Genomic DNA, 25,911 nt, shown 5'->3' with positions numbered 1-25,911 from the left:
CCTACTTTTCCTATGTGGTTTCATTAGAGTATATATTGTGTTGAATAAATCTCTCCAGGATCATTTGCATTCTTGATACAAATCTGGTGGATTTCTTTGTTTGTTTTTTTTTTCCTCCCCCCTGTTTGTTTTGTTTTGTTGTGTTGGGTTTTTTTTTTTAACATGTATGTTTCTATGCTGACAAATACAAAATTATGTACATTGATGCGAATAATTTGAACTTCTGGTATGCCTCATGGAGATGTGTGGCTCTGATTCAGCAGCAGATGACCTAGGGAGTTTCAGGGTTTTGCTGCATGGGGTGAATCTGAGCATATGCATTAAGTCTATGAACTTGCTGACTCAGGACCTGAATTACCCATACCTGATCAAGAAAAGACCTGTTTGATGTTGAAAACCTCTGGCATTAGGCAGTGAGAGAAAGAAAAGCAAAATAAATGCTGACTTGCTTATAGAATGCATTAAAAGAGAATTAAAAAGGCAACTAGACAATTATTTTCAGTGTCACAATATAAACTAGAGGTAAATTTCAACCTGGGAAGATGAATAACTATTTTTCCTTACCTCAGAAAGAAGCTGGAAGAAGTATTTCAGGAAAAAGAAGGGACTAGATTTATTTTTGCATGAAGATAAATCAAAGTAGACATGAAATACTCCATTTTCCGTGTTTTGTATTTTCTCTTTCTCTCTTTCCTTCCTTCCTACTGTTAGCCCTTTGCTGTTTCCTTTTCTCTTTGATTCCTTCCTTCTTTCCCCTTCTCTCTTCTCTCTTCTTCCTTCCTGTACTCTTTTCCTTCCATCCTACCACAGCCATTCTGGATTCATTTGTGCAAAATTATTGTCAAAATCATCCTTAAATGAGGGATTTGGCTGCAAACTCACAGCTATTTTTTCTGTCCTGGTAGTACAAAGTATTTATCCAGAAAGCCAGGATAGGGAAGCCAGGATTCTCTATCTCTGAAAACACAGTCTTTGAACTTTTCAGCCAGAGGAAGTTTTCTGTTGGCTATCACTTATGAAAAACATGTTGGCTTTGTTCATTTTTGTTCTTATACACTAAAGTTCAACAACCTAAAAGAAATATCTAGGCCTTGATCCTTGAATCTACTGAAAGCACAAAGGGGAAAGAGAGGGGACTAGAAAGGAAAGCTTCTAGGCTACAGTAAGCTGGCGTGTGCTGTTCCAGGCTGAAAGTGAGCAAGATTAAGGTTGAGACATGGGTAGGATGGGGCAAGGAATACAGAAATTCTCCCTAAAGCCTCCGTGCTTCTTGGCTTCTAATGACCTTTTTAGCTTCAACATGCCAGCAGCTCTCTGCGCTACTTGCCTTTCTGAAAAATAAAAGTATAGAAGACATTTTAAATAATCCCAAATTTAGCCATGTTGAGAAAAGAGAGAAGTGAAGAAATGAGAAACAGCAAGCAAGCTGGTTCCTTGACGTAGGTCAGAAGTGCTGAAGCAGACGGCTCACTCTGAGGGGGCAGCTGGCCCTTTTTTGGTTGGTGTTCTGCTCCTGCCTTGGCGTCTGAGATTCGTGTTCCAATTAACCCCTAAACTCGGAAGCACTCAGGGTTGCTGCTAGGTCACATTTTAATTAAAATTCAGAATATTCTTGGAACACATGGGGAAGCTCATCAAAGATTTTTTCTTGTAACTATTTCACTCTTGTCCTCATTCCTCTTTCCTTCCTAAGCCTTCCTGCTCTAATCAAGCAAAGACAGGTCTCCCACCTGGCAATGCAAAACCTGGTCCCAGCCACATGACATGCTGCTGTTCATTTTAAAGGAGTGACTCTAAAGTCATTTATGAATGCCAGGCTGTTCCTGTACGTGTGTGGCCAAAGCAATTGTATGGAAGAAAAATCCATCAAGAGCTTTAAAACACCAGAGATATTACTTCTGTTCCTACATTTCTGTTTCAGTTGCTGGCAGTCAGCCTACGTGAGATATTCTGTCCAGATTTAAAAGGTGTGATGCCATAAGAGATAGAAGTACTAGAAGAAGAGCTACTGATCCTCTGCAGCGTCACTAGGACAGTCAATAAAGATGTTCGAGTGTCAGCAGGCTAGCTATGGTGTCCTGCTCTGGCATGGAGTGTGGCCAAAGAAAGATAATCAGACATTTATTTAGGGATTCATGAGAGACTGCATGCTGATTTCTGTGACATCAATGGCAAACAGCAGTGGAGGGGCAACAAGGGAATAATGTGTATCTGAACTGCTTTCTCTTAAGTACTTATGTGTCAGGTCTCCAATTAGCGACAAACCTAGGTGTTTAGAGCTCTTAACGAAGAAGATCAGGTATTCCACAGCCCTCTTACTCTGAGGGTATGAATTTATAGGTATGCATACTCTAATTGTGCCCTTCAGACCAACTTCAGAAGGAAAGATGTGAACATGCACACTGAATACACACTTATGGAATGCAGGATCTTCTTGAGATGATACCGCAGGCTTTCAGAAAACCTGGCTGCTCCATCCCTGGGTGGGTACTTTAAGACCAGAATTATTGTACAACCTGGTTAAGTGCTTTAACCACTAGACTAATGTGCAGTACTTGGGAGCCACTTGGTGGTATCATACTCAGCAGAGTCTGAAGGAATAAAGGACAGTCTGAACAGGTCTAGCAAACAGGTTCTTCTGGGAACTTATCTCTTGTTAGCATTCTGAAATTCTGATAGACACAAAGCTGCATTCTAAAAAGTCCTCCCAGTTGGGGAAAAAAAAAAGAATTAAAAATAAAAAGTGACATACTTAGTACACTTAGCAGCCAAACCTTAAGAAATATTACTTTCTGAATCACTAATTTCTCTGACTGACTTTGCCTGCAAACTGTTCAAAGCAGATGTAGTCAAGGGATAAGTTGACGTCGAAATATTACAGTGACACAAACCCAGAAGGAATGATTGCTAAAATACAGAAGAGACAGTCTTAGTAACAAGCTCCATGGTCCTCAGCCCTGCAGCAGAAGGCAGATGTAGGCAGAGATGAGGATGTAACAATTTTGAAGCAGTGAGCTGGGATTGCAGGAGTGTTTTTGGTAGATGGAATATTTGTACTCAAATTAGAATTCAATCAGGATCATGCTGGAACATTTACCTACTATATATTTACATGCATATTTGATATATACAAGTTGCCTGTTATACTATCTAAGCATCTTGAAAAAGACACTATTTACCATTTGATGTTAAATCTAAACAATAGTAAGCAAAGTCTATGAATGGTATGTCTTGGGGACTGCATGGAATTTATTTTTCTTCTGGTAATTTGCTTGATAGCGCTTTCAGGCATTAGTTACTAGAGCCTAGTCAGAGCTCCTGATACTCTGGAGACACTCTTGAAAGACTGAAAAATCCCAGACAGATTTTATGCCAAAACCCCTGGTTTATATAAGAGGGGAGGTATAGACAACTGTGGTCTGACAAGGCATTTTTAATAAAATGAAGTTTCCAGGACACAAGGGTTTGACATTCTTTTGCCAGCCAGTCACCACTTCTAGATACCTTTAAAGTCACTGGAGTGGAGAAAAGAGGAAGATTTGCTGAAAAACCATCACCAGCCCCCTCCACCAACTCAGAATCTTTCCAGAATTTACCCTGCCAAGTACAACTCAGAATTAATGAAAAACAGCAGTGAAATTAACAGCAAATTACTTAATTTCTAATATGTGAGAAGAGTTGCATTAATGAAGCTCTTACTTTCGAGAGTCAAACTCAAGTCCTGTAGTCCACCATCACAGAGAAAACGATACTATAAATAGTATGAAAGTGACCAGCAAGTAGAATTTGGGAAGTATTAGGTTGTATACTGTCACATACTGCCCAGTCTGGCATAATATCCTGTCTTTATTCTGTTTGTAAGTGAAAAGAAGAAAACCAAATTCAGGGTAGAATGAAAAGTGACGTGGTTTCAATATACACTTGTTATTTGTCTGCATGCTTACATGATTAGCTGCATTGGCTAGCTAAACGCTGTAAGGAGAAGTGGAACTGGAGGGAAAAATTAGGGGCTACTGCTGTTTTCCACAGTGTCAAGAAAATATAAACATGTTCATGAAGATCTTCAGGTCTTTTCTCTCTCTCTCTCTTTTTTTTTTTTTTCCTCTTTATACTTTTCCTAACCCAAATGCATTTGCGCTGATCTTTAAGATTCAGCACATCTGTCTGATACGTTATTTTTTTTTTATGTCCTGGCACCTAATGGGTGGATATACATGACATGTTTTAACAAACCAGTGTGTAAAACTATGTTTTAATAGCAAGTTTTGAAGTAGAAGGCACAGCCTTGCTTTTGTTTCCTGTATAGGGTTTATACGCCAAAGAAAATACACACCAGTTTATACCAAGATTGTAGGTATGTAATGGGCAAAATGTGTTCATGTTATATAGGTTGGGTCTGAGGCAGCTCATTTCTGTTAAAATATTTTGGGAATTATGATGGTCAAGGGAAATGGAAACATTTCTATCTTTAGTTAGTTAGGGTGGGGTTAGCATCGCATGCTTCTATCGGAGCTAATTGCCCAGACTCGTGTTACAGGCAACAAACAACAACAAAAATAGGCTTCTGGGTGGTGTGTCTCCTCTGCTGAAAGTAGATGTCTAAATATGTCAGATGAATTGAGCTCTGCAAATGTCTAGTGCTCTCCATTGCCTAAATATCTAGACAGCTAATTTATACGTAAATGTCAACATATAAAACGTCTCAGGCTGGCTGAGATGAACCTCACCCATATTGGATTTCTTCAGGTACAGATTCAGAAAAACATCCCTTCTAGAAAATCACTTAAATACACATCTAAAATGCACGGAAGTACTTCAACACTCTCCTCAGCTGGAGCTTCTTGTACGAAGCTCACATACTTAGCTTTGTTAACCTTACATATCCACTGTTGAGACCCTCCAGAACAAATTACTTTTTGAAGGACAAGGTTGGAGTGGTCCAAAATGAAGCAGGGGAGTGAGTTAGTTGTCAAGCAGCATGGATGATCAGAAGCACTCTGTCTGACCTATTCTGCTGCCACAGGGCTGAATGGTGTATTAGTTATACATTACCGGACCCATACATTTATTTGTTTGTTTTGTATGGACAAAAAAAGAGGAAACTGAAATAGTTAAAGTTAGCTCTGTTTGAACAGAGTTATCTATTTGAACAGTAAGTAAATACTTTTTTGAAGAAACAGTGTTAGGAGAAACTTATTTTTCTTATGTTCTTTTGGATTTTAGTGTACTATTTTTATGGGTGTTTTGAGATTACTTTTAATTTAGTGCATACTTCCCTTATACTGAGAATAGAAAACAAAGCTTTCAAGGAAACACTCAAATTAGAAGGAAAATGAGCACAACCAATTCAGTTTATTTCCTTTCAAAAATAATAAAGTGATGGTGTATCTCTGTTTACATCTATCACCATGGTTTGGGGAGTACAGTTTATTTGAAGGGACCCATCTTTTCTTGCTCATTGCACTGTCCTCTGGGTTTTTTTTTGTCACCCTGTTATTTTTTTCATTCTCTTCTAACTAACTGGAAATTGATTTTTTTCTGAGTAGGATGGTTATTTCTGTGCTGTTTGGCTAAGTATTTAATTTGATATTTGATGTTTAAAATTTTTTCCTTCTGTTGTTGGTTTTTCTTTACTGTGTAGTGCTTTAATGATTCTTGGTAGGCCTCCTATGCATTGATTACTTCAAATAAATAAAATGCCAGTATTTATGGTAAGAAGAAATACACATACTTATATTTCCTGTGTATTAGTAATCTGACTCTTTTGTTCTCTTTCTCCATCTAAATGCAATTACATCACAAAATTGATTTTGCTCTTTTCCACTGCAAAGCTATAGTGAAACACAAAAATCTAGAATTAATGGGATTCCTAATTACTTCTTACAGGTGAAAAGCAGTTTATTTTTTTAACATTTGGAGGGGGAAATTAGTATTTTTTTCCAGTCTACACAGCATGAATATTATGTATCAAAAATGTTGGAAGATAACTGGTTTTGTCACATGTAATCCAAGAAAATAATTATTTGTGACAGTCTGCAAAACTGTTTAAAACCATTATTTAGAGGGAAATATGAGAAAATATTTTCTCATTTCTTTTGGGAAGAACTCTATTTTGCTACCATGAGTATAAAATAGATATATAAAATAAAGAGCAGCAAGACACAAAGTCTCATCAAACAAAGTGAAAAATCTCATTTACCTAATCACACAGTCCTATTATATTTTCATTGCACCAAAGTGCATCACTTCATCTGATGTAAGACTGGACAAGAGATATAAAAATGGGTGATGAAAAAAGAAAAGTTATTCACTTAATTCCCTTGCCAGGCAAGGTTTCAAGATGCCGTCATATGTTGTGAGAATGGCAAGACTGCAGAGCCAGCTATGGGAAGGGTACAAGTGGATATCTTTATCTCTGTGATGACTTACATCCTGAGGACACTACACAAGCTACTGCCTCATCCAGAATAAATTTTCTGGAAGACTGCACGTTAGGTCATAATCAAGACCAAAGAGGCTTCTCAGCTGGCTGATAAGTAGTTAACCTTGCAGACTCCTGCATCGGGACACAACATTTCCTTTGCAGGTATTTACATCATTATTGACAATTCAGACTGATTTGTGACTACTCAGGGACTTCTGTGTTGGGACCTGCCAGCAGCTGTCCTGTCTTTCAAAATAACTAGCAAGAGCTGTGACTGCAAAGAGCGCTGTCCTTTTCTGCTACCTTCACTTGAGTTTGTCTGCTGTTAAATATCCAGGAGCACTTGGTGGTGCTGACTTGATCTGCCAAGATACCTTTTTTCTTGAGGTAAAATACCTGCTTTAACATATTGTTTGTCAAATAACTACATAAATCAGAGTGGTGGAGAAAAGGCATGGAAAGAAGAGGGTGAGAAAACAGGACCAAATCAATGTTTGGAATCAGACATCAGAAGTTCACTAGCAAAACACAACCGCATTCTTAAGTACTGAAAAAGTCAATTAGTAGCACTGGTTGGAAAGAGAAGTTTCCATTTCACAGGAATTTTCTCTTTTCAGAATGTGCTTATCTTTAAAATGTATGAAATGCAGAAATCTCAAATGATTCCCTGCCATAGAAAACCCGAAACATTTTTTATTCAGTAACTTCAAATAATCTTATTACAAATAATTACTCTGATAGAGCCAGAATGTTTTATCTCTAAAAAGCATAATATTATCATCCAAACTAGGTATAACAATATTCAAAACAGCATTTTGGTTTCGATCTGGTAAAAATCTTCTTGTGGATCACAAAATAATTTTTCTAATGAATTAACTCAGAACAGTTCCCTCAAAAATATTCAGAACATCTCCTAGCTGGCACTGTGTATACAGCAATCGAACGAGGAAAGAGTGCTTCCTAGCTACAATAGCATGCATCCACAACTTCAATTATGAGTTGCATGTTTCAGATATCCCTCCATGGCAATACTCACAATCCAGCAGAGCCAGCAATATAAATCACAGGGCATAATGTAACGGAAAGACAACTTGATGGGAAAACATCCTGCAATTTTAGCAAACAGCATGTGCACAGCTTTGGTTTACGGCATGGAAGGTGTTCAGTAAATGCTGATTAGCTTCTATGCAAGCTGCAGAAGCCTACTGAGTTTGACATGACATTTCCCCATACCTACAAGTGCTGTTTAGAAGACTTTGGTGACAGGCAACAGCCAACCTTAGCTCTTATGTGGTGGTATGGATTGGGCCAGTTCACCATTTGTCTAATAAGTGCTTCTTAGTTTTGGCTTGAATAGTGGATCCTTTCGGATGGTCACTAGAGGAGGGCATAGAGGATTCTCCCAAAGATCATTATATCCAAAGTCATATCTGTTTGAACAAACAATCCCTATTAACTCTCACACATCTCATTTCCCTTTTCCTTCTGAAGTTTTTCTCAAATTCTCGTTAGGTTTAATGCTGAACTTGCCAGGCACTCAGGAAACAAACCACTATCATAAAAACAAGGGACAGGCTGTTAATGAAAGACAGCAAAGGAACTGCATCTCCACACAGTTACTGGGATGAGGCTTGAGGGGATGCGGGGGCTGGCTGTGTTGTTCTCAGTGTGATATCCTCTACTGGCACTCGATAAGGAAAATTGAAAGAGTGTTTTAACAAGTTTCAGTGCAAAGATTTTACCTTCCCAAGGGCCTCTAGGTTTCCCCTCCCAGGCTGAAATAGCAGGTGATAGTGAGTTTCCATCTGAAACCTTTGCATACAAGGTGATATGGCTCAGAAAAGAGGTTGTGCTACCCAGTAGTTGGAGGTTGTGGTACCCTCCCTGAAGCTGTGGATTCAAATTCCTTTAAGCAAAGGAGGGACTGAACCTCAGTCTTGCACAACATGGGTCACCCCTTTACCAAGAGTCACCATTACTCATTCTACTGCCTGTGTTTCACAGGGGGCCTAACGTTTCAAATATGTTTGAGGCATGAAATGGATCCTGTGTGGCAGCAGAGCACTTCTGGAAAGAGAAGGAAGTTAGTGTTCTTGGGCGATGCTGAATGCCAGCAAGTGGGAGCATGATGGGTGGGAAGAGCTTTCAGGATGAACCAAGTTTTAAACAGAGATCCTAAAGAAATAACCTTTGAATATAAATGCATAAAATAGCAGTTAGACACTTAAATGTCACCTAAATCCCTTTGTGAATCTCTCCTTTACTCCCTTTACCATTCTTTTATGTTCTCATCTGTCCTTTTTGACTAGATTTAAGTATCATTATTCTCCTTATAAATGAGATCACTATTTTGTCCACTTTTGAGGAGACTTGCCTGTCTTTCATGTGTGTGTGCTCCTTGCTCGCAGTTTGATTTGTTCAGCTGTGAAACTGTAACACAGACCACAGACTGCAAGATCCATCTCTGTACCTATGCCACCCTGCAAAGTCAGACAGTTGCAGAGTGCTCTACGCTGACTGTCAGTACTGCTTTCAGTTTCACTCTCTAACACTGACTCTAACATGCTTTTCTGAACAAATTGACCATTGGAAAGAAAAGTTGGGAAAAAAGGAAAAAGAAAAAGCCTTGCTGGAATTCACAGCTGTACTCATCCTTTTTAAATGCTAGTGATAAAATTGGAATATAAAGTTATTCCTGCTGCAGACTCTGCTTGGAATGGTTAGCAAGAGTTTGTGACCAGCTTCAGTCCTTGAGGTATTCAATAAAAACAACTGAAAATCTTCATATCCAGATTTGAATAAAGCCAGTCCTCAATGGGTACAATCAGAACTGTGTGATTAATCTGAATATGCTTCAGGTCACAGCTCAGACTTGTCCTTTATAAGAATACCACTTCCAGTTTCCTTTTCCTAGTAGCTATAGAAAATTTTTCCAGAGCCTGGAAACATATGATCTCTCAGGCAGCTTCAAAGTAAATAAGCTTTTCTGTGTCAGCTGCTCTGCTCAATTTAGTTGTCGAGTCAACTCTACATTTTTTAAATATGGATTTTGTTAAAGGTGCTTTGTCTGAAAAGATTATCTGGCCCCCCAAAAGCTTTCCAGTTTTATTTTACTTCACCTTTGTTTTCAAACCAGTCATTTGTAGAATGATTTACATTTTGTAGGATCTGTCTTGACACCCCTTTCTGAAAGATTTTTCTTCAAACATGTGAGTTCTTAAGGAAACAACACTCGGCTTTATGCACTTTCTGTTTCTTATTCCTGACAGTCTGTGCAACTCATACAAGCCGGCACGTTCTCAATCTGCGGCGCCCAACTGAGATTATCATCTTTGTACAACTTGTTAATGTCAGTGGCATTTAGAACTCTCTTCACTGAGCTATGAAATAATTCAGATGCAGAGAGAATCCCCAAAATAGGCATTTGAAAAGAGCGCCTGCAGACAAAAAATGTTAAACATCTACTATCATGAACCTTCCCATTTAAAGGAATTTTGCCAAACAGATCTGATGCTTCCAGAATAAGAGTAGGGGCATTGGCCACCTCTCTCAGGATGGCTGGGCTAGTTAAGATGATGTAATACTTCCAGCATGATGTTGGTTATCAGTTGCAGATGCTTTAGCCATGGCTATAGAAATCCAGTTTCACCCCTCCCTTCCCATACCCTTTAAAAAGTGTATATTCATTATGTTGGTATTTCAGCTTTCTACTCATTGCTCTTGATGTGATGCACTGCCACTTATTCTTTGGCCTTAGTCTATCCCACTGGTGCTCCAAAAGCTATACATTTTTTGTAAACCAGGCTTTACTCTAAGAAAAAATGAGGATTTGGCTCTGTTCCACTTTACCCCTTTTACGACACTCCAGTGAAAGTGAAAAGGCCAAAGAGATCCATAGGCTATGGAGTTTGCCTTTAGGAGTTTGTTCCAGAAAAGGCAACTTAGCTTCAAGTATTTTTATTTGAATTTTATTTTGTATCACCTGTGTTTAGTCATGCTGGAGAATCTGCTCTCCTAAATTCAGCTTTTTACCTTCAGCCTGCACTGTACATAAAAGCACAACCTGCATTTACTGTGCCCCAGATTTTGAAGAGGTTATAGTAATGTTTGAAACCAAAGAGTGATAATTTGGCTCCACAGATACTTCAAACATGTAGTAGGATATGTATGTTAGCATGTGTACAAAATTCCTTACAATTTTGTGCTGGTTTCTTGTAAAATGTAAGATCTTACTTTAGGTATATTATCACCCAGAGTAGTGGGTGTGTGATAGCCATAGATGTCACTCTGCCCCAAAAGTGGTTTAAAGTGTTTGTTGACCTGAATGTCTCCTCTGGTAGGCATGCAGCTTTAAGGTCATACTCAGCATCATGTGTGATCACGAAGTATAGACAATATTAAATAAAAGCATGCTTGAAAAATGGGGTTTTCTATACTTGAAGCGTACTTAGTTTGAACGTTAGGCATATTATGAAGAATTTAAATTTGTTAGAATAATGACTGACTGATATTTTTCTTGAAACAACATTACGCAAATTGGTCTTGATACTGTCTAATATCAGAAAGCTCCGAACAAACCTTGACATTTCTTGAGGCATACCTGCATCAGGCAATCAGATTTATGTGACTACACTAATTGCAGCTGTTACTGCTGAGCAGTGCAGTACCATGCAGAACAAATGCATGCTTTGGTCCTGGAAACAATACACCCATACTAGAGCACTGCGGCACTTTAAACGAGAAGTCTTCCTTCTCTGCAGGGCTAATTAGTTTAGTTCAGCATTGTGTTCCTGTGATCATTGTGCTTCATGTCATAGGGCTATCAAGTCTTTTCTTGTGTATTGGTCTCTATACTGTAAATGTAAACAGTCAATAACTAGGTTATTACTTATTAACAAGGTACAGAACACCAAATCCAAGGAGATTTCCTGTCAGGTTCAGCTCTCTTTTTGAGTTATCTGTTGTTGGAAGCACCTTTCACTCAAGTTTTTACTGCTTACACTGAGTTTCAGTGGGGTGTTGGTGTGTGTCATGGGCTAAGCTCCCTGCTGCTGGCAAATTGTGTTCTGTCTGCTCCTACCTCTGCAATCCTGCCACTCACCTTATGCCACCGCAGATGCTCACTGGGCCTTCAGTGATCTGATTAATCTCATCGACCCTCTGAAAACTATCCCATCATAACACAGTGATGGCATCAACAAGTAGTTAGCTTCTGGTAGGTCACCAAACTGGATCGGTCTGACAAGTGCCAGGTTTAGTGAAAAAGAGAGGGAAGGAGCATGTAGCTGTTACTAGGGGAGAAGAAAGGCAGGAACTGGATGGGGTGACTGGGAGCAGCTCCCTCTTTTTTGGGGGGAGCTGTTAGATGAGACCAATTCCTTGAGAAGCTGTGACCTAAGCAGGTAAATTGAATCTTGGGCTAAAAACCTCCATAACTGTGCAAAGCCTTAAATGTGCAAAAGCCATGGTTCCATGTTACTATTCTCTTTGTGCTAGGCAGAGGCAAATTCATTTTAGCAAGGTCCAACCAGCCCTCCTGGAAATCATAGCTCCTGAGTTATGAGTACATTAAATTGGATCTTCAGATGATCCATTTGAAAGGAAACATGCCTAAAAGTCACCCCCTTCCCCCTTGTATTTTTAAATAAATGGTCAAAATTTTCCATACTGTATGAGCAACTGAAAAGTAATAACTGTGAGGGAAATGCTCTCCACCATGGAGAGAAAAGGAAAGGGATGTGATGTGCTGAGCAGAAAGTCAGCAGGCTAAGTCTGGAGATGCAACTGTAGATAATTTTTCTAATATAAGAAGAATCATAGGAGGGTATTTTTGTGATAAGAGCTGAAGATTTGGGGAATTTGTTGAAGGATAAACCCCATACAGTAAATGGTGGCCTTGTCTAAAAAGCAGTATTTTTATCTCTGACTATGAATAACTGTAGTATTTAATGTACATAAATATTTGATGATTAACTTTGGTTAAGAGCTATGCTATCTCTGTTCGTATCATAAATTCAAGTTCTGAAGCAATAGCTTGGACAAAACACTAAGGACTCAATTGTGTCTCGAAGGCACGGCGCCACGCTGGGGATGATGCAGAGGCACATCACCTCTGCTGGAGCTCCACTTTGCCTCCCAGAGCACTGGGGGAAGGCAGCTAAGGTACCCCACTTACACGGGAGGCAGCATGTCCTCCACTCCAAAGGCAGGTGGCTCTCCTGGACTCAGAAGAACCACCTGGAGCCTGAGACCCTTCAGCCTCCTCATGAACCTGCCTCGCTTTCTGTGAAACAACTGTACCAGCAAAGGCCCTAGCAGCATTTTTGAAGGAGCCACTATCAAGTCAAATGATTGTCCCTCCTCGGTCCTTGGCTTATAGGAGTGCCATTTGTGGCAACCCTTTAGCAATCCAGCTGGCAGACTGTAGTAGAGAATTTTCAGTTTACCCCATCCTTTAGAGAGCCTCAAGAGCACATTTGTATACTGCTGGAATAGGTTCATCACTCGTACCTCATGTGACAACTATCCTGCCTAGTAGGACAGGTGCTTCTCTGCAGGCAGCCCAAAAGAGAACATCTGGACAGTGTGTTCTAAAATTGCTCTGGTCTGCATGGTGTCCCAGGACCTCAGGTCAGATGCAGTATAGAGACTGATGGAAATATCACCCACCAAGGAGAGTACAAGAACTGTAATGGAGCTTGCTAATGGACCCTAAGTCCCTGAAAATAGCTTGCCATGCTTATATACTTAATGTTACACAGAGATGACTTAAAAATTCTTCTTTTAAGGGAAGAGAAGTTTGTATGTAAGGGGGACTCTCATAATTTGTGTAGTACTGCAGGACACTGCCAAACGTATATTGGATATGCTTAATGGATAAAATTGGAACTCATTATTTGCTTGCTGTTTAATGTGTACCGAGGATGTCAGACATTCAATTTTTTGGTCTGTTCATAGTGTGGTTCTCTTTAGTTCTTGTTCAGTGAGCTCTTCATATATGCATGAGGTTTGATGCTGCTGCTATTTTGTGTGGCTGCAAGGGTGATCTGGTTGTTGTTGGGAGACTTTGGTGGATTACTGTGGTTATAGTATCCTGCCAGATAACTGCATAGTTCGTTCTTAAATCCATTCTCCCCTAGGTTATCTATTAAACTGTTCATTATCTTCATAGTTAAAAAGCAACTAATAACTAACTTGAACCTTATGGTAACAATCTTCCTTTTTTCCACTAACCATTATGGATCTGGAAAACAGATTATTTGTTCTCTTGCAGATCATTTTACTTTTTTAAAAAACACAAAAAATGTCATCCTACTGCCTCTCAGGACTTTTCTAGACTGAACAACCTGATTATGTCAACTTTTTTTTTATAGTCCCCGTTTTCTCAAACACTGATGATCTTTGTGCTTTGAACTTCTTCCAGATGTTGTGCATTTTCACTGAAGTGCAATGACCACTGTAATCCAGCTGGAGAGCTACCAATACTGAATAAAATGGATTGATTTGGGCTGTAAATAGTCCATCATAACACTGCTCTTTGTTATGCTATTCATTACATCGCCTTGTCCAGGATTTGGTGTTATAGACAAGGCTGTAGAAAGAATGGTGCTTTTAGGTAGGAGCTCGATTAACAGGGGAAAGCTCATTGAAAATCTGATGGTGGAATACAACTCTGGGTGAAGAGGAACACAAGTTCATCATACTGAGAACAGAGAGGAGTGAGAACAGCAGAGTAGGCATAATGGACTTCAAAAAAGCACTCTTCAACAGCTGAGGGAACTGGTAAGTAGGGTCCCTTGGGAAAATAATATGAATGATAAAGGAATTCAGGAGTTATCGGCAGTTATTGAAAGAGACTGTATTAGAGGAGCAAAGCAAAGTATTCTGATGCAAAGGAGAGCCTGGAAGCATAGCAAGAGACAATGTGGCTGAATCAGGAACTCTAAGGACTAAAGAATGAAAAAAAAATATTAAAAGTGGAAGCAAAGGCAGCTGAATAAGGATGTGTGTGTGGGATAATAGCACAAGCATGTAGGGATGAACTAAGGAAGGCTAAAATGCAAAATGACTTACAACTAGCAAGGGACATGAAAGTCAGTCAGACAAGGTTCTAGAAATACATTAGGAAGGGAACAGAGTAAAGGCAAAAAAAGTATAAATTCAGTACTGAAGAAGGAGGAAGGAAATTAAATAACAAAAGGCACAGAGAAAGCACATACACATTTTTTCCCCTGATTCTGAATTAACAAAACTAAATTAAAAGGAGTTAACATGTCACCAGAGCCTGGTGGAACACACCCTCAAATCCACAGGACGTTAGCTGAAGCAGCTGCTGAGCTATCGCTTTTGGGAATTAATGGAAGCCAAGTGATACTGGAGGAAGAGCACATCTAAATCCACGAGTAGTCAGCACACTAGGAGTGGCTGTGTAGAGTCAGAGTTGATGTGGAAGATACTAAGTCCACAAAATGCTTTTCTTCAAACTGACTTTCATTTGGTCCCATGCAGCACATACAGTGGGCTGTTGATGGGTGTTTTCCAGTTTAGTTTAATCCAGAAGGAACTCGGGAAACTCAGTGTGAACTAAAGTATGAAGACGATCAGGAGATTTACTTCAATGGCATACATTTGATTTGAACTGAAATGGTAACATAAGTGTACTCATTCAGAACTAAACTGGGTGGAAAAATGAGGGAAATACAGACAAGTCTGCCTGTCTTCAATAGCAAGCCGTTCTAACTTCATTTTTAATTGAAAAAGAAAAAAAAATCAGCGTTTGATGATTAAATTAGGTAGGTTATAAGTAGATGACTTAATTTAACTTTGGATCAGTTTGAACACTCTCATGTAGGACTTTCATGAACAAATTGGAGAAATAGTTGAATGGGATCACTGTTACATTTGTGTGTTAGAGGTGGAAGACTTTGCTCAAAATAATGATGAACTGCATTGCATGGAGAACATTTCAAAACAGATCCTGCAGAAGTCTGTACTGAGCAGGATTTGGATTAATGACTTGGGTGACAGAAGTGAAACTACATTTGTACATTTTGTTCATGACACTAAACTTAGGACTTTTGTAAGTGAGAAGGGAGACAAGATCTAATTGTATTGGATCAGAATTCAAAATGTTCTTGCTATATTAAAAATAAATTTGGCCCCAAATCAACGTGATGGAGTTGAGTAAGAATCTCCAACAAAAAAGAAGTCCAGAGCACACAAACAGCACAAGGAATATCTGGTAAGGCAGCAGCACTGCAGAAATAGAACAGGGGTGGCAACCAGCTGTGGTGAAAAAGGCAAATATCCTCACATGTGTTAACAATCACATATGTGTATCATATATAAGATAGGGAGACAATTGTTTTGCATTGCAAGTGGGGCCTCAGAGGAAGTCTGTGCTCAGTTTCGGGCTCAACACTTAAACAAAGATGTTGACAAAATGCAAGAGTCCAGCTGAACACAAGGATGGTATGACATTTAGGAAACAAGATCTAAAGAAAGGCTGAATAAATCAATAATGTTTAGGTGGAAAATAAAGAGAAGACAAAGGAAGTACATGAAAACATGGATATTTCCCAAGTTTAAGTTACCTCTTCACTGTGGTCTAAACAGAAAAAAACAGGACAGTGGGAGAAAATGGGAATGCCTCTGTTTTGTCAGATACCTGGTGATACCAAACCAGCAGCTGCATCTTGAATACAGCTAAAGATTTTCTGCTAAGCAAATTAAATAGAAAAACAAAGTTTATTCTAGCAGCACAAAAGGTTACTAAAGTGCAAAGTTAGAATTATCTGCCAGCCCTGCATGGATGTCTTGGAATACCTTTGGGAATCTCAGTTAACACTAGCTAGCACTGTGTCTGGGCACCTGAACTAATTTAAAGTCTGGATTTACTCTTATTTTAAGTGTTACGGCAAACATGTTAGATAAAATTATTATTGCATCTGGGTAGGAATAATGATTCTAGTCAGAATGAAATGCATCTGAAGCAGGCACATAGAGTAGGCGATCTACATATGGCCAATCACTATTATTTAGTGTATCACCTGTTTATTATTTATTATTCCTGTTACTGTACAACATCCTCTTCAAACACCTCAGAAGGAAAACCCCTGATCTAAAGCATTTACAGTGCAAATAGAGGTAAAGAAGAACAAAGGCAACAGGTAACTTTGATGCAATTGTGCACACAAGCCACCAAATGCACTTTGGATTTGGGATGTGTCTACTTCAGATTACCTCCCTCAAGAAATCAGTAGGATGCACTACCAATGTTCTCCATGCTGTTTTATTGCTTAATAACATTTTAGTTATGCTTTGTATATTGAGGGCACAGAGTGTTCATGTCTGTTTCTAAGTATATTTGGAGAGCATAGCTAATCTTCTATAGATTTTTAATGCCATAAATTTTTAAGGTAAGATCATCCAGTGCAACCTCCAGAGAGTGAAACCATGGTTTTAATAAATTTCAAAGATGACTCTATGCTTTTATTTTGTAAGGCCTCTTAGGCAGGGCACTTATCTTGCTGCTTGTTCTAACTTTCATTTCCCTTTTGCTTCCTTGCCAATTTGGCTTGCATTGTGTGTGCCAACTGATTTGCCTGCCTGGGTTGCACTTTGCTGTATGGTTTGCCCCTCTGGAGCTTATTGTTGTTGACCACAGTGAATTCCCCCCATTATAAGGAGCTCATACCTGCCACCGAACCTTACCAGCTACATCTGTCTTGCAGCCAGCCCCCCCCCCCCCCCCCCATCAGCTACTAGAGCCAGGAGATGTAAGAAAGCAGGCAGTGGTGGCCACAAATGGGGAGGCAATGGCTCATGGCTCTCATTCTGAACACCAGAGTGGAGGGAGAAGATATTGCTTTGATTATTTCTATTTTCAGTCTGGTCCCATTAAGAGATAAATACCCACCAGCTGAGAGATCCTACTGTGGACTGACTTATAACCCCTGCAACAAACTTTCCACACATCAGAAGGTACTACTGCACCTACAGCTCTGCACCAGTAACCACCTTAAATGTGGTCCATCAGTGTTACCTGAGATATTTATCCATTTGTGCCCTTTATGTGCAGAACCCATTTCAAACACAACTGCAATACAAGGAGAGGTAAGAAAAAAAAAAGTAACTTCAATACAACCTTAGGTACAATCCACTTAGTTCACTATGGGCATATTTTTATAGGGACAAAACAGGCCCAGGGCAGAGAAAAAGGCAAGTTTTAATCGAAAAGTGTGTGAAAGAAACGTTGCTGCAGCAGACAACATAAAGTTTGCTGCGCTTGAATATGGTATATGTCCTTATATGCGATACATTAACAAATGGGTAAGACAGAAAGGGGCTTCATAAAGGGAGCTTCATGATCAAATTGATGGGAAAAAAATGTGCACCAGTATTTGTATGTACTGAAGAAAAGTAAGGAAACAGGATATATGTGTGAAGGTTCCGTATCTTGAGACCTTAAGGAGAATGTCGTTTATATGTAATGTTGTTACATTTGCCTTCTAATGAAGCTTGAACCTATGTCTACAGTAATCTCTTGGACTAAGAAATTAAAGCACAAGTATTTGACCATGGTATGCGTGCATGTTTTCTTTTTATAGACAGCTCTATAGACTGTTTTAAACAACTGAACAAAAATAAACAAATGTTATATGAAAGTGTATTATTATTATTTTTTTAAAACCAGTATGCAGGAGGAAGTAATGAGACATGTTGGATCTGATTATCAAGCATATTGTTAAAATCATTGTAAGATTTTATTCATAAATGTCATTTCAAAATGATTTCAGATGAGTAGAAATGTCTGTGAAATTACTGTTTTCACTTAGTCTCCTTTGGTATTAATAAAAGAATATTAACATAAGAAAAATGTGGTAGTCCTCAGAGTAGTAACAGAAGTTTGGTAATGGACCAACTTTTCAGTAAATGATACGGATAATTAATATTCTAGTGTTGCTTACCTTAATGTGCTTCTACATATTTTATGTAAGGTTTTACCAAGAAATCAGGTTCACATGAAAGAGAAAAAAAAATAAATCTAGCTCTCTGAATTCAAACCTACCAGTATAATTTCCTCAATGAAATATATCAGTCCTGAAAGTCAGCGTCCACTAATGTCCTCACTGCAACATTATTGGTGGTAATATACTTAATTAGTGAATTTTATATAAGATTTATTTTATTCACAGTAGCTTGGTCTGATAAAATCCTTCATTTCAATTCATTTAATAGGTAGATTATAGAAACTACATTAATATTACATCCATGAGCAAAGATATTACCCCACAGTTAATGATTCCCTTGGGTTGCCCTTTTCTGACAAAGGCTCAGAGCCAAAAAGTTCTAATTTTTTTCCTTCCCCCTGAAATAAAGAAAGATTGCTATGTAAAAAATAAAGCTTTGTGTTGTTTTTGTAACATTTGGGTTCTGGATGAATGAGAACTGACAAATCAAACTAATCCCTGAAACAAACATGGCTTTGCTTTGTATTGAAAAATATCTGTTTGGGAGTAAAGAAAAGACTCCAAAGGCTGTTGATACGTCTGCCAAGTGATTCATAAAACATCTAGAATTGACTGGGGCCAGAGGAAGAATTAAGCATCTTAAAGGATGCTGCACAGAAAGTTTTACAGTCCAGCAGTGGTGTCTCAATGTATTGCTCGTGCACATGAAGGGCTTGGCAGATGCACACCAGTGTTTCAATGTTTTCCACAGCTTGTGCGGAGAAGATCTTATATTAAAGATTTTTTATATATCATTTTGCTTCTGCCTTTGCCTTACAAGGCCTGGAAGTATCACTGAGGTAATACCTGTCACTACAACACAATTTTCTTGCCACTGTTCTAGCCCTTGTGTGGGGCAGGATGGGGAAATTTGGTGCTCCGCCTGCTGCAGATCCAAACCAGTGGCTGAACAGGAATGCTGTGGAGAGAAAAGGGAGGAGTGGTTTGAAGAGAGTGTGCATGACAGTCTTCCAGAAAGGCTTGCAGTATACTCTTATCCAGCCACATTATTTCAAGGAGGGAGATAAACGTTGCTGAATGCAATGAAAGATTTTAGTAGAAAGGAAGAAATGAGAACTGTACCAGTCTGGGGTGTTTGCCTACTTTTAGGGTTACCAATACAAAAGCACAGAGAGACTGTGCCATAGCAGGAGACAACCAGGTATTTTGGCCATCAGAAGGCAATCTGTCCCATTCTAAGATGTCTAGAGAGATGAAGTGAATTGCTCTCTGCGAGTACCCACCACCCTTCCCTTGCTGTGGAGATAACTTAAACTAAATGTCTAACTTTTGACAAGAAGCAAGAAATCCTGGCTTGGAGTCTGGAAAAGTGTTTTGTCCTGACAAGAATCATGTTTTAAAAACATTTAACATTCAGCCTCTTTGAATTTCTTTTCTTGGCTCTCCAATTCCTAGGTCTGCCAGTGGTATATTTTTTTTCTCGTTGGCTCAGTTTATCCTTACAAACCCAACAGGGCCAAGGCTTGGACCTCAAGAGCAGTACTGGTTAGTCCCTGTGAGTCATGGTCATGGACTTGGTGTGGACTTGGCCCATGCTGACCTGCCCTTCTTTGACAATGCCTGGGCATGGTTTGTGGCCACAGTCAGGGGCTTCTCTCCAGAAATGAGCATGGCACCCCAGCTGGATGTCTGGATGCAAGCCAAGGCCAGAGAATTGGTCTGCCTTGCTTTTAGTTGGTTTTACACATACAGTTTCCGAACCACATTTGCTTCCCCCTTGCTGGAAAGGATGCTAAAAGTCACTTAGCCTTTTTCCACAGAAAAGAACAACATTATCTTTTTTTATTTCCTTCTATTTCATATTTTAGCTCATTGAATAATAGTAAAATTCCCTATTGCTTTATAATAGACTTATAATAAGTGGTTTTTGTGATTGATTAAGTACCTCAGCTTCACTCCCATTTAATCAATTGCAGCATATGGTTATTGCTTCATATACTGCTGCAGTGAAGTGGATCATTTGCTGTAGAAAAACTTCAGCCAAACTGTGTCTGCTGCTTTGGTTCTAGACATCAACTTCTTTTATGGTTGTGTTTTCCAGGACTGTGGAAGAGGAATCATAACGTGTTTTGTGATCATGGGAATACGGAAAACAGGAGTAAAATGCATAGTGACCTACTTTTATGAAAATAATTGGAGCATATCACATATGTTTGTAACATAGAAAGCATATTAATATTTATGAGGAAGTACCTTTACTTTTGAGAGAAATTTTAAAAAATATTTTGGATTTTTTCATGGACATGGTGTCTGATTTAAAACTAAACTATGTCAGTTCTAATTAAACTGATTTAGTTTAAAAGTTGCTTCAGATTAACAGTAATATGCTCAGAGTAAGTCTCACCTATTTTCTTCCATAATATCTTGATGAAAAGTGAAATATTAAAGAAACCTGAAACTATGGAGAATTATATTTTCCGTAATTTTTCACTTTAATGTCTTCAAAACCTTTAAAATCGTGATGATTTGAGTTCCATAGTCAAAACATTTCTTTTGTAAAGAAACATGAATCAGAATATAATTTTTAAGCTTAGCCATGTTTATATGCATGAGTGATTATTGCGTAAGGAGATTAATAATAAATCACAGAGAGATTTATAAATAAGTTATCCATGGGAAACTGAGCTAGTGCTGCCAATTTACTCCTTTACTTTGTACACATTGGATTGTCATTAAACTATCTAGTTATAAGCTATTTAGTGTTTAATTCCACATATTGCCATTTTATGAATTTAGGTAATAGATGCGGTGAGCTGCATAGCTACTGCTCACTGGCCTGCATGGCAATAGTTTTGTTTAGGAGGCTCGCTGGAGCCATCCACCTGAGCACAGATACATATATATATGTATATGTGTGTGTGTGTATCTCTGTGTGCTTACTGTCAATCAGATTCTTTCCTTGACTTCAGCTGAAGTTACATCAAACCTCAAGTCACTAGCTACATGCTGCTTAGGACTACCATTTGTCAGCTTCTATTGGCAACTTCATTAGATTTCTACACTGAAAAAACACATTTTTTTCACTATAAATTGAATGTGAGGTGCCCTGATTATGTGGAAGGATGTGATGGGAATTCCTAGGGTATTCATATGTGGTCTCTAGTTAAAGACATCCACCAGCATTAGGTGTAAATCAAATAGTCTCTATCTGTTTCTGTGAATGTTTGTTGGCCAGGTGTTCATCCTGCTCATTTGTTTGAGGGTAATTGTTATTAGAAAAGTTTAAGAACAGGGAAAAATGAAGTAAAGAAATTGAATGTTATGTAAATCATACCTCACAACTGTTTTATGATCCTATCAGTTTGAGAAAGGTAGGGAGAGAAGACATGAAGTCTTCCCGAATCTAATCTTATGTAGTCCATCTGTTGTAGCATATGACAAGAAGTCAAGCATCTGAACTTTTAGAAGCCATTATGGATCCTTGGCATGGATCTGGCTTTCATCGTACTGCCAGTGTTGATACTTCCAGTGATTGCACTGATTGACTGTTGTGTCATATTATCCTTGGCCTTTCCGACTCCTCACTTCAGGGGATATCAACACTAGTAATCGTCAGGCAGAGCTCAATTGATTATCTTCAGAATTTTCTCTGGCTATTGACCATAATGGAAAAAAATTGTGCCTCTGAATTATTCAGAATGAAAACATACACAGAAGAAATCAATAAGGCACATCTGATATTAAAGACAAATTAAAGCAGGCAGTATAACATGTCTTGGGGCACCTGCTACATACAAAGAAGAAAGCATTTTAGAGGTAAAGACAACTATTTTCCTTCTTTCCTTTCATTCTTTTGTGAGTATTATATTTTAGCTGTCAAAATTAACATCTTTATGAATTAGGACATTAAAAGGATTTTTTCAACTTGTTCTTTGCAAACGCTAGAATTTAACTTCAGACTCTAGCACAATAATTCCTTCTTTGTATCCCCACAGTCTTTTAAACTTAAATGTAACATGCCGTGCTGGAGGGGTAAAATTATAGAAAAATGTTCAGGTCAGAAAAATCACATTAACAAATATCTAGAGCTAGGCACTAAGCCTCTGAAGACTTTGAAAGTGTTAGAGATTAAACTAGTGAAGAAAAATGTGCCTCTTTCAGAGAGATCTAATACATTAGCAGTGGGAAAATGTCTCCTATGTGAATCACAGATATGATTTTTAAAAATCTGTGAAGGAGGGATGGCTTGGGTTTTTGGACCATTAGGAGCCACATAAGTTTTTACTCTGAGTTTCTGATTGAAGACAAGCTACATGGAGAATGGTGATGCAGTGGGTGTCATGTAGCATACCTGATTTTCCATTGGTATGATTCAGGATTTGGCACCATTAGAATATTCTCTGATTGCAAATCTGCTACAAACATGATAAGTTTCTTAGTAAGTACTGCAGAAAGATGTGCCATGCCTGTGATTTGAAGCAATCAAGAGAATACAACACAACACTCACATGACAATGGGCAGCATTAATTCCCAAGCTGAGTATTTCCAGTACTCACTTGTAAATCTGTACTGGGACCTGATTCCTTGTTTCCTCACTTGATGGAATAATACTTTCTTTCAGTATTATTCCACTGCTGCCTTTGTAATAAATTTTCATTTACATGGGATTGAGAGGTGCAATCAAACTCTGAAAAATATACAAAGGAAATGTAAGCAATGAAAAATGTCCTCTAAGGAATTGGACCCCTTTCCTAAATGTATGAAAGAATGGCAATCACTGCTGTAGTAGTTAATGCTCACAGGAAAGAAGAGTCATCCAGGAGGCTACAACAACCCCCAGGAATGAGAGCATTGATGGCTGAGTGGTCTTTGAAACAACTTACACAACTGAAATTTGTTTCCACTCTTCGTTGAAATTCATACAGCTTGCTGAGCCCTATAAAGCTAAATGGGTTTTTATTCAGGCTTTTGGGGGATGGAGTAAAATATAAAAGGAGCTGAAGCTGGTGTGTAAAAGGAGAAACCTGAATGATTTCTGCTATTAGTTTGTCTTTTACTGGAAAATGTGCATAGGCTTAAGCTGTTAATACCAGTACATTTTTACTGCAAGAGGTAGGATTTCTAAAAGTATAAATTATTGAGAGAAGCAGATAAAATATTTAAAACTACTTAATGTGTTAGGTGCCCAAGTTCTCTTGATCTCAATGGAAAATAGGCACCTAAGCTGCTTAGCTGTTTAGAAAAATCATTCTGGTATCCCATTCTCCCATGTAAACACCTGAATACACATGAAAGTCTGTCTAAAAATGCACAATGGGCTGTGGAGGGACTCTACACAGTGGCTGGGATTCTTCTTGGCTAATTTTATGCACTAGTCAGAAATTTAGGGGAGTTTTTAAAACAGAAGTCTTTAGTGCCATCAGTGATGTTATAGGATATATGGGACAACTCCATAGAATTGCCAGATATGATATAGGACCTGAAGAAAACTTACGGCCTCTTGGAATTACAGGTCAGGAGTAGGAGGTAGAGTCTGGGGTATTTCAAATGGGATGAGATGTGTATGTTCAGGCAACTGACTTCCATGCTGAGGTGTCTGTATTTGTGTGGCTCTTCTCATGTTTCCAGATTGGAGAGCATTTCTGAGGTCCTGAATCTGGCAGAGTGTCCATGTTGTATGGCATCTCCTCATCGTCAAGGTTTGACAAGGAAACCTCTGATCACTGGTTGAACACAAGCGTGGAGAGCTACCACAGGCAGGTCTGAGCACGGGCCCAGGCACTCACCTAAATCCCTTCACTGGCAGGACCTGAGGCAGTTAGCTGGGACTGGTAAAATGTGAGAAACACAAGAAATAAATACACCTTGGAAAAGTGTATTTAATTTGCAAAGGCTGAATTTTGCAATAATTTGGTGCTTATGAAACTTGAATCATAACTAAAACAAAGTTTAGGAGAGTTTGTTCTGCTTGTGCAGAAAATGGTATTCCATATCGACAGTGCGTGGTTGCTGGTTCCCTCTTCATGTTGCTTGAAGCTGCCTTTTTTGCTTATTTCTTTGTCAGAAATGTAATCATGTGTCATGATATCCTACGGCATCCCCGTGACAAACTGTTTCTAAAATCTATGCTACTGTCTTTAATATACACACACAAAATGCTTTACTCATCATTTTGAATACTGTTTTTCAATTGTGATTAAACTTTTTTCTCTTGAAATGGAGGCAGAAATATCACATCATACTGACTTGACCCAGTGACAGGGAATTACTAAAATTCCTGCTCCTGCAAATGAGAATTCTGACTATTAAACCAAGTAAAATATAGCTAATTTTATAGAGTCTATTGAACTAACGAGAATAACTTTGCAAAAATTCTTTTGAAGATGTTTAATGCAATTTCACACAATAGAAATCTATTTTTTTCTGTTAAGATCTGCTGAAGCTTTTACGCTGCTTGAGTAGATCCACAATAGCACACCAAGGATGGATCTTTTACAAAGATGAAATCTAGATATTGTCCCCATGATTATTGCCACATTACTGCCTGTGGGAACACCAGTTCCAAAATTTGGATTATGGGACTGGTATAAAGGCTTTTTGCATCACAAACGCAGTGCATGCACATGTGTCAAATGTGTCTACGTTTTCTATATCAAAACTTGCTATTGCATATAAAGCAACTTGGGATTTCTTCTTTGCACAGATGAAGAGTTTTTTTTAAGAATATATGATTCTTATCAGGAGATGTGCTCCTCCGTGAAACAGACATGAAAAAAGCTACAGCAATATTTACAAAGAATTGCAAGCATTGAAAAAATGAATTAAATGTGGAAGAATGTAAGAAAGCAGTAGAGTATGTAAGCATGGCCCTGAGTAAAAGAGCTAAGGGACTAGATGCTTGGCTACTTGCAATTCCAATTTGCATTGTCAAAGCACAGAGGTTTTGAAGAGGTGCTCTTTGATCTGTGGCAAGAAGGACGTGAAAACAAAATGAGAACAGGTCAAAGCAGAAAGAGAATATAGCAGGAGTGATCTTGGTGGTTTTAAAATATTTTATATGCTCTCCAATAATGGAGTGCCATCTCAGTTTCGTCCTGATGTCTCTTTCGGAGTGACCAATTAGGCTGTGTTGAAACAAATCCCAAAAGTCATTCCGGAGATAGTTCACTTTAGCTGACAACATAGGTAGGAGTCTGGGCAGATTTGGTTGCCTCGGTCCTACACAGTCCTCCAACACTGTGTTTTGCATCCTCAGACAACTCAAGCTCTATACGAAGTATGTGACAGATACTTCCACATCATGCTGTGCAAACACCACCTTGCTAGGCTGAAGCAATACTCTTTTGGACAGTCTGAGTTCAAACAACCCAAAGCATAGTTATTATGTTCAAGGGTCACAAGGGCAGCACATGGAGCCCAGACAGCTGCAGGACCAAATGTCATGCACTGTGAAGGTGGCCAGTTTGGCCTTAAGAGGGTTATTTGGTTATTCCTTAGCAGAATGGATGGAGCCG

This window comes from Falco naumanni, chromosome 2 (assembly GCF_017639655.2).
Source record: "Falco naumanni isolate bFalNau1 chromosome 2, bFalNau1.pat, whole genome shotgun sequence".
Classification (NCBI taxonomy): domain Eukaryota; kingdom Metazoa; phylum Chordata; class Aves; order Falconiformes; family Falconidae; genus Falco; species Falco naumanni.
The sequence above is the reverse complement of the archived record's forward strand: the minus strand, read 5'-3'. Positions refer to the sequence as shown.